The 10,604-nt window shown below is 37.5% G+C and overlaps 1 non-coding gene across 1 annotated transcript; it reads right to left on the reverse strand.

Annotated features, from left to right (window-relative positions):
- Nucleotides 1-6,410: 6,410 nt before the first annotated feature.
- Nucleotides 6,411-6,513, reverse strand: LOC122677688. The gene has a single exon (XR_006335890.1). It is a non-coding gene; the product is annotated as a U6 spliceosomal RNA (small nuclear RNA).
- Nucleotides 6,514-10,604: the final 4,091 nt, after the last annotated feature.

Genomic DNA, 10,604 nt, shown 5'->3' on the forward strand with positions numbered 1-10,604 from the left:
GGCAAACTAGAATTTGAAATAAAATTTCTTAATCTGATAATGGGCATTTTTAATAATCTCATAATAACACTATATGTAACAGTGACAGTATGAATGCTTTCTCTTATGATTTCTTATCCTCATTTCTACTTAAATTAATAGATTCCAAGCCAGTACAATACAGTAAGAAAAATAAAGGCATGAGAAATTTAAATATCTGCAGATGACATGACTAGGCAAATAGAAAGTGATAAGAAATCTACCAAAAATATTCATTTGAGGAGTAGTATGTAAATTTAGCAATATCATAGGATAACAGGCTAATTTAAAAAGATCAGCTGAATACCTATAAGTGACTAAGAGCAAAATTGAAAATAATTATTATTTTAAAATAGCATTATCAATCAAAAACTACTTAGAAATCAATTTATCAAAATATATGAAAACTTTGCAACATGCCTACCATATTCTGTTCAGATAAATTTTAAAAGAGTCAAATATATCACAAGTATATCATGTTTATAAACTACCGTATGAAGATTGCATAATGATGCCACTTATTTCTAATTTGAGCTTTATCTATGGCTGTGTCTCTATTTATGTAATATCAATCAAAATTGCAGCAGGAACTCTTATAAAGATCAACAATTGATTCTAAAATTTATAGGCAAAGGATTAAAAATTTTTTAAATTATATAATTTTAAATGTTAAAAAAGAACTATATTAATTCTTTGTTAAACTAATAATACTAATTTCCAAGCATTATATTTATCAAGGCAGTTGAGAGATTGGCAGAAAGAATCAAATCAATCAATAGAACTAAAGATTATATATAAGCAACACTTAAACAGATAATTCATTTCCTACAAAGTCATCAAAGCAGATCAATGAGGTAAAGGAAAATCTTTTCCACAAATGGCACTAGTGCTTGAAATGGGCATCCACAGAAGATGTACAAAGATAATTTTGACATTTACCTCACAGCACACACAAAAATATTCTGAGATTAATCACATGCTTAAACATAATAGCTTATATTCTAGAAAAATGCATAAGAGAATATCTCTGCAACCCAGGGATATGCAAATATCTTAGATTAAAACATTAAACACTAACCATTAAAAATAAATTTATACTTTAGTCTTTATCAAAATTAAAATTTTTATCATAAGGCACTGCAAAGTAGGTAACTCATAAACTGAGAAACTATTCACAGAACATATTTTATAAAGGACTTGTATCTACCATATATAAAGAACTTCTACAACTAAGTTATAAAAAAGTCAAACAACCCAATTAAAATGAACAAAACAGTTGTACAAATCAATAAGTCATATAAATGGTCAATAAGCACAGGAAGAAATACGAAACATCACTAATCTTTAGGGAACGTAAATGAAAACCAAAAGATACCACTACCTATCTGTTGGAATGGTAAACATTTTTTAAGTAAAGCATCACCAAATGCTCAGAAAACATTTTTTCTAGTTTGCTAGTAAAAGTGTAAAAGTCATATCAGTGTGAAAAATATACTTAGTTCTGTGCTCCTGAAGTGGCAGTCCTAAATACTTATACAAAAGAAATGAAGATATTGACTGAGACATATATGAGTGCGCTGAAATTTTCCTGCAACACAAATCAGCTCTGTATCACTTTTTGTCAAACAGAAGGGGATAAGTTGGAAGCACTGACAGATTTTATTTTCCTAGGCTCGAAAATCACTGCAGATGGTGACTGTAGCTATGAAATTAAAAGACACTTGCTCCATGGAAGGAAAGCTATGACAAAGCCAGACAACATATTAAAAAGCAGAGACATCACTTTGCTGACAAAGGTATGAATAGTTAAAGTTATGGTTTTTCCAGTAGGCATGTACAGATGTGAGAGTTGGACCATGAAGAACACTGAACACCAAAGAATTTCTGCTTTTGAATCATGGTGCTGGAGAAGACTCTTTAGAGTCCCTTGGACAGCAATGAGATCAAACCAGTCAATCCTAAAGGAAATCAACCCTAAATATTCATTGGAAGGACTGATGCTGAAGCTGAAGCTCCAATACTTTGGCCACCTGATACAAAGAGTGACTCACTGAAAAAGACCCTGGTGCTGGGAAAGATTGAAGGCAAAAGGTGAAGGGGGCAGCAGAGGAAGAGATGATTAAATAGCACCACCAACTCAGTGGACATGAATCTGAGCAAACTCTGGGAGATTGTGGAAGACAGAGCAGCCTTGCATCCTGCAGTCCATGGTTGCTAAAAGTTTGGACATGACTTAGTGATGAAAAACAATAACAGTTCTTAAAATGCATTGTTAATGACTCCCTTCTAAATAAGACTTTGGCATTGGGCTTCCCCAGTGACTCAACAGTATAGAACCCATCTGCAGTGCAGAGGCCTCAGGAGATGCGGGTTCGATCCCTGAATTGGGGAGATCCCCTGGAGGAGAAAATGGCAACCCACTCCAGGATTCTTGCCTGAAGAATCCCATGAACAGAGGAGCCTGGTGGGCTATAGTCCATGGGGTTGCAAAGAGTCAGACGTGAGTGAAGCAACTCAGAATCAGCAGTAGCAACAGCTGCCCTTGTCTTGTCTAGCTGTGATGGCTGTGGATGCATCCTATCCAAGTGATTTACCCAAATGAGTTTATCTAATTATTTGATCATCACTCTAGTTTAATTACAAATCAGAAAGTGCCAAGAAATTAGGCTAAAGTCAAGGGATTCCTGGCTTTATAGGCTGTTGACTTCTATCTAATGGGCTCTATATTACACTTAAAGAGCAGGAAGAAATATTAATTCTGTTAGAGCTAGTCATTTATCTGCTATTTCCAAGTAAGAGTGGATACCACAAGGAAGAATAGGAGGTTCCCATATCTGCAGACATATTGTTGAGATACTATCCATCGTGTACAGAAATATGCTGTAAAATTGCCCTGTGTGGCTCCATGTACACAAACACACACCGACACACACAGATACACTTGAGTTTTATTAGTCATCCTTCCCAGCATCCATTCCACTCCAAACATTTTGACTAATTGTCACAGTAGGGTCCAATCTTATTGCCAGTGATTGTTTAGAAACTGGCATATATCCCAATCCTGGTATAAGATATTTTATAAATTCTACTAGGGCTTGTGGAAAAAGAGTCATTATTCCTTAGACAGAGATACAGAAAGAGGCATCCATACGTGACATTTGGATGTGCGTCAATCATCTTAGTATAGGGAACAAGAAACTCACAATAAACAGGGAGAAAGGAGAGGTGGAAAGAACCTTGGACCTTAAAAGTATTGTTGCACTATGCATTGTGTGAAGATTAGTACTCCTTCTATCCCTGGCCTTGCAGTTCTGCAGCTGAGGTGATTAACTTTCTTATCTTCTAAGCTTGTTTAAGTCAGGTTTTCCTGTTACTTAAAACTGGAGGCATTGTAAGAGATACTCTAAAACAGAGAGACAACAGTTTAGATAGCAGCTACATTCTGAATTGGTGGGCTTTTGCAAGCTAGCACCATGTCTCAGACTTCATGTACCTGACCCTTTCTTTTACTTTTCTTACTGTCGAAGGGCAGAGTGGTACAATAAAAAAGGATAGGAGTTCTGAATGACAAAAATTTGGGTTGGACTTGGTGCTGTCATAAACGAACTTGTGTGACCTTGGAAAATAACCATGCTGAATCTCAGCTGTCCCTTTTGGAAACTTTTGCGGAACTTCCATAGAGATTAATGGCATAGTACATGTAAGGTGTTTACATAAGCTATGGCAAAGATAAGGTATTTAAAGCGAGTTGGCTGCTATTAACATAAGGAGGAAAATCATATCAATGTTCTGGCAGCTGACTTATCAATTGGGCTTTAAATAGCATATTTATAAGTTGGGATTGATCTGCTCATCTTTGTGGGTAGGAATAGAATACTTGACATAGTAGATGGGGTTAGAAATAGACACTAGGGCAAGCAAGTAGAAGAATCAAATAGTAAAACAGCAATACTAACAAACACCACCTTCCATATATGAGTATCTGAGCTATGTATTAGCACTCACCTCACTATACAATATATGAGAAAATCAAAAGCTCAAGTAGTAACGGAGTTCGGCCAAGATCACATAGCAGAATCGCATGTGGCAGAATCATCACTTACTTCACGCACTCTGGCTGTGAACCCCTTGTTCAAAACTCAATCCAGGTTGCTGTTTGTGCATATTTTACTGGAGGCTAACCCTAGCCAACACGCTCACCAACGGGCAGCTTTCCCAACTACTCTCAGTATCATCATGAAAATTGCCCTTCCATAAAGATAACTTAAGCTAAATGAAACAGTGTATACTCAAAAAACATGTGTGTGTGCTATGTAAAAAAAGAGATAACTTAGGCAAATAAAATACACATGGAAGAAAAGGCTTCCCACCTGATCTCAGATGACTAGAAATACACAGCCGGTAGCCATTTAAGGTTATACTCTCCCAGAACAACATCTGTGCCTGTGTGTGTGTGTGATGAGTCACTTCAGTCGTGTTCAACTCTTTTGCAACCCTATGGACAGGAGCCCACCAGGCTCCTCTGTCCATGGGCTTCTTCAGGCAAGAATACTGGAGTGGGTTGCCATGCTCTCCTCCAGGGGATCTTTCCAAGCCAGAGATCAAACCTGCATCTCGTCTATCTCCTGCATTGGCAGGTGAGTTCTTTACCACTCATGCCACCTGGGAAGCCCAGAGCAACCTCTACTGACACCAAAAATTACTGAAATATAGGTCACTTCTTTTCTCCTCAGCTCCATGCGTGTACATGTGTGCACAAAGGTTACCTTGTGCTCACACAGACGTGTAGGCATTCATTTACCAAAACAAAATTGTGCAAGTGGCAATCTTTTCAGGTCTGATATGAAATTTATTGGTCACATTTCTTATCCATAAAAAAGAGAACACATCATATGATTATATATCATGAGTCTATATCAGTTAAAGAAATAGCAAGAAGACCTTCAATCAGAATGTACACTGGAGAGGTGCATTTTAGTATCAAGGAGGCATTATTATTAAGCTCTAGAGTTTGGCAGTGTCAGTTCTTTCACTAAAGAACTCTTTTGCTCAGCTGTTGCTGAGTTGAGGATCTTCTAATCACAAAGACATTCGAAGATAGTCACAGAGGGCTTATTTTTCTTAAACTTTTCCTAAGGGGAAAGAAAATGAACTCCCGTTGACCCTTTTAATCACTTGGGTCAAATCAGAACTATTGTCAAAGCGGCTTCGAGTCTTCATTATTTTTAAAATGTATGCCAGAGAAGAAACTTTAAGCTTCCAATAATCAGACCTTGTTATAGATTTTCACTAGCAAATGTTCACCCAGAAAGAATGATTGGAGAGCTTTCTTTGTAAAGTGTGCCATTGAGGATCATGATATAGTATTCAATGGTGGGATTTAACTGCCTTCTTAAATACATCATATGCTTTAACTCTTGGTTGTGATAAAATTGAAACAAACCTCCTTTTTTATCTGATTTCAGAAGGCAGAGTTCATTATTTCCCTGGCCTGCTTGCTCTAGAAATTTCACTTGGGTGTATTTCTTGCACTGGTAAAATTCACTTATTCATCCATCCATCCATTCATTCATTCATTCAATCATAAAAACCAGTTAGGAATCATACATACAGTTGCTTAGTCCATAAATTAAAAATTAGAAAAAAGGAGAATTTTAGAAAGTTGAAAAGGGGATTTGGCTCAGAGACAGAATGTGAGTTGCAATGACTTCCTATTAAGCACATTCATTCTGTTCTTCACAAGAATAGAAAAACCACAATATAGCTACTTTTGGTATCAAGATATCAAGATAGCTACTATTACATAAAACCTCTATTGACATGTAAAAATGTTCAAATGAAGCTTCTACTTTCCTTTCAAACTCTGTGTGTGTGTGTGTGTTTGTACGAATGTGCACTTGGTTTCCAAGCACTAACAGGAATGTGACTGCTTTCATTACTCAAAGCACTAAACAGAGTACTTCAAATGAAATAAACACTTGAAGAAGGAGTGGGGGAAAAAAAATCTCTGTATTAAAGAAGATACTATCTGCTGTAGGGCAGGCGACAGTGACTGCGATAAATATTTTCTACCTTGGCATCTCTCCCTGTCTTTCTTCTTTCTTTCCATCTACTTCTTCTACCCATCTTTATTGCCATTTCTTTCTTTGGACTTGGTTTATGTTCTGGATGTGGTTAAGTAGGTAAGTGTTCGTGGCTCAGTCGTGCCTGACTCTGCAACACCACGGACTGCAGCACACCAGGCTCCTCTGTCCATGAGATTTTCCAGGCAAGGATACTGGAGTGGGTTGCCATTTCCTTCTCCAGGGGATCTTCCCGACTCGGGGATCAAACCCAGGTCTCCTGCACTGCAGGCAGACGCTTTACCATCTGAGACACTAAGAAAGCTCATTAAAAACATGGAATGCGTCACGAATTTGTGTGTCATTCTCACGCAGGTGCCAAGCTAATCTTCCCTGTGTCCTTTCAGTGTTAGTATATGTGTGATATAAGCACTTTTCGTACTTTAAAATCATTTACTCTTAATGTCAGTCGAAAGAGTTAGTGATACTACCATCCTCATGATACAGGAGAAAAGTAAGAGAGACAAGAGGTGCATGGAGTTCAAATCACTGAAATAACTCCAAAGGCCACAAGATTAGTAAGGGAGGCAGCTATGATGTAAACCAAGGGTCTCTGGCCCCAAGCTAGAGTGTCATATCACCTGTTTGTATGTTGGCAGAAAACTTGGATGTTTCTGCCAATTGCCCCCATTGCCACACACACACACACACAATGTTAAGTTCCTCTCTCAGCTCACCATACTGGGGCTTTGTTTTGTTTGTTTTTCAAAACCACTTTGGTGAAGTGGGAAAAATGAAAGCTTCTCGGTCTTGTCCATGGAATTCTCCAGGCCAGAACACTGAATGGGTTGCCATTCTTTTCTCCAGGGGAGCTTCCCAATCCAGGGATGGAAACCAGGTCTTCCACATTGCAGATGGACTCGTTACTAACTGAGCCGCCAGGGAAAAGACCATCTCGTGAGGGGTTTTAATTGTGCAGGTCAATATAGCTTCCTCTTTCAGGCAGATGCTTATAATTCAGCTTAACACACTGCTGTTGAATAAGCATCTTGTGTAAAAACATCAACCGTGAATTTTTGTTTGTTTTGGGAAAAGTGAAAATACTAGTAAAGTGAAACCTAAACATACAATCGAAGGCGGGACCTGGTATATGCAAAAGGGACTTCGATACTGAAACAAATAATGTGCTTTATAAGCAAAATTGACTATCCAGTAGCCAATTTTACTTTGCTTTTCCCTCAGATTTAGAGCATTGCTTCTAGTAAGATAGATTGAGGCTCCAGTTTTATAAAATGGGAAATGGAGAAAAGACGCAAATTTTCTCATTACTAATACCTGAGGCCTGGCATGGTTATAATTCCACTGGGCATGGAGTTAGGTGCTTTGGGTGCAAATTTTGAGCCAAGCCACTTAATATCCTTAAACCTCCATTTTATTGTCTGTGAAATGAAAAGAAGATAGCAATACTTACCTACCAACTTACCTATAAAACTATTATAAATAGCAGGATGCGTTAATGTAAATGAAAGCAACAATGAAAACAACTTTCATAAACTAGTGCATGATCCGTAGGGCTGGTGTTCAGTGCAGTTCAGTTCTGTCACTCATTCGTGTCTGACTCATTGTGACCCCATGGACTGCAGCATGCCAGGCCTCCCTGTCCATCACCAACTTCCGGAGTTTATTCAGACTCATAGGGATGGTGTTATATATGATAAACTCCTTAAGACTACAGACTAAGATTCATATGATGACCCAGCACAACACTTAATGCTTTTAAGACATTTAGTAAATATGAGATTAACTAACCATCTGAGTTTCCTTAATAGACATGTGAATAATTGAACATGTAAACAATAAATAATGTTCATAAACTTTTATTTTTATGAACTGTTCCTTACTCATCTTCCAAAGAAAGCTGAAGAGCTATTTAAATAAGAAAGCCAGTGTTTACTTTCTTACTGTGAAAATCAAAAGTGCTGTGTTTTTTCAATTTTCTATATATTTTACATTGACTTAAAAAATAATTATGTTACATTGAAGCTCATCTCCCCTGTCCATTAAAATACCTTAACTGTTAGCCCTATTTAAAACTGATTTTCTAATTCTGCATAATATATACGCCCTTCAAAAAGGGTTGTTTAATAGTAGCAAGGAAAAGGAAAGCAATTCTGATAAAAAAGAATGCTAAAGGAGTGACAAGAAACTGCAAGATTTGTATTCAGTGTTAACAGACATATACATATATTATTATACATAAATACATATAAATATATATATACATTATTCCTTCATTTAATCTGTTCTTTCAATTGAAGCTTTCTCAAGATTGTCATCTCCTTTACAAAGGAAAGCCAAATGATCTGACAAAATAATATGACCAGATATGTCTGCCGTGTAGAAATATTTATAATGAAAGTTTTGGTTTGAGTGCCAAGTTCTGGACTAGGAGCCATAAGAATGGATATATGACTCATTTCTTGCAAGGATTCATCAAGGGATCTTGACCAGTTACTTCTCTCTGGACCATATGTAAAATAGGCCCATCTATAAAACCTTAGGCATTGCTGGGTAAAGCTTAAGGTGCTGAGGTCCTTTGCAGCTCTAGCTCTCTAGAGTTATCTCCAGAATATATAAATATATCTCTAGCATATGGGCTTTCCTGGTGGCTCAGACAGTAAAGAATCTGCCTGCAATATAGGGGACCTGAGTTCGATCCCTGGGTTGGGAAAAGCCCCTGGAGGAGGAAATGGCAACCCACTCCATTATTCTTGCCTGGAGAGTTCCATGGACAGAGGAACCTGGTGGGCTACAATCCAAGAGGTCACAAAGAGTCTGACTATACTATACTATATAGAATACACTTATCTATATTTACTTCTATATTTATGTCTATAGAATCTATTTATATTTATAGAATATATATCCATATTTATCAAATCTCTCAATCTACCCATCCTTCCCTCCCTCCCTCCCTCCCAATTTGGTACATTTCCCTAAAGAGAAGACAGAAACTCCAAGTATCATAGAAGAAAGAGTGTCATGGGGTTTGAAGACTCTCATGTCTACTGATTAATAACTTTAAAAATTGCTAAAAGATCAAGTTGGAATTCAAATTTGGGCTGCCAGTCTCCAACGTCTGTTCCTTTAATCACTGTACACCACGCATCTATGACAGAATGTGTCTGCTCTATAAGGTAATAACCCACAAACGATCTCTAGATTGAAAAAAAAAGTTTAGAGATAGAACACGGTGAGCATGGAAGTGTCTGTGACCGGAGAAAAGCCCATGAGCCTGAGAAGGTTCTAGAAAAGTAAAGGAAACATGGTTCTTCCTATATAGTACCTATTGCATCTTCTTGCTTCCCAACAAGACCCCGAAGACAAACGTGACATTGAGAAGGTCAGAACAAAGAGAATCCAAGGAGTCAGAGCCAGACACCTGCTGTAGTCACCAGTGGCTGTGTTCCTACCTCTATAGTTCACGTAATTTGCAAATAATAGGACAAAAATATCCTTACTTCAGCCACACTAAGTTTTCTGCTATTTGAAGCAAAAAAAAAAAAAATGTCTCTTTAGAGGCAACACAGGAAAGGGTTTTAAAAAAGGAGTGTTCAACAGTATTAGATGTTTTAGAAAGAGGAATTATAATTTTGAAATGTCTCATGATACAGATATAAACTTCTGATCTCTAAATCATTTGCCCAGCCAGCTCACAATGAATCTAGGAAATCCCTAATATATATCATTAAATGCCCAGAGTACTAAGGGAAGGGATATAAGGTAGCAATGGAAGAATCACATAAACCTTGCCATTCAGTTCCTTGGAAGTTTATTCAGTTATACAGGATCATGCCTGCAAATGATCTGCACATTTATATGTAGTCAGTCTTGCATACTAAATAAAAAAAAAAATAGACTCTAGCTCTGAGGATTCTGTGTAATGAAGTTGAAGGGCTCTGTAATTAACCCTAGAGTAATTACCCTCACACCAAGCTAACCACTCTGGAGCTGGCAAGTAGCTTACCTGCCAAGAACCACGTTATAATAAGGTCGGAGGGAGCAGTTTCTAACATTTTGCCCCTGGTGTAGGAACCTTTAATGGAGCCAAATGCCAGTCATCCACAGAGCGACGCAGAGAAGATCAAGGTAAGTGAAAAGTCTCCAAAGCTCTATTTTTAAGCACCAATTTCCAACTTTAGCCTACCTGAGTACTATATGTATGCCATCCAGCTGCATCATAAAATCAAAGAAGCTTAGAAATTCAAAAGATCTAAGAGGTCATGAGGACCAGCCTGTTCCCCAGTGTGAGGTTCCTTCCTTTCAACACACCCCTGACAGGCAACTGAATAATTTTTACTTAAATGCCTTCTGGGAGTCAACGGTGGGAAATCAAGAATACAGGCTTGCAGCCAAACAGATTTGGGTTAATGTTAATCTCTGACACTTATTATTTGTGAATCTCAAAAAAAAAAGAGACAAAAAAACTGGGCGTTAGTTTTCCTTTTTAAGATGGTTAAGACA

The sequence above is a fragment of the Cervus elaphus genome, chromosome 2 (assembly GCF_910594005.1).
Source record: "Cervus elaphus chromosome 2, mCerEla1.1, whole genome shotgun sequence".
Taxonomy (NCBI): domain Eukaryota; kingdom Metazoa; phylum Chordata; class Mammalia; order Artiodactyla; family Cervidae; genus Cervus; species Cervus elaphus.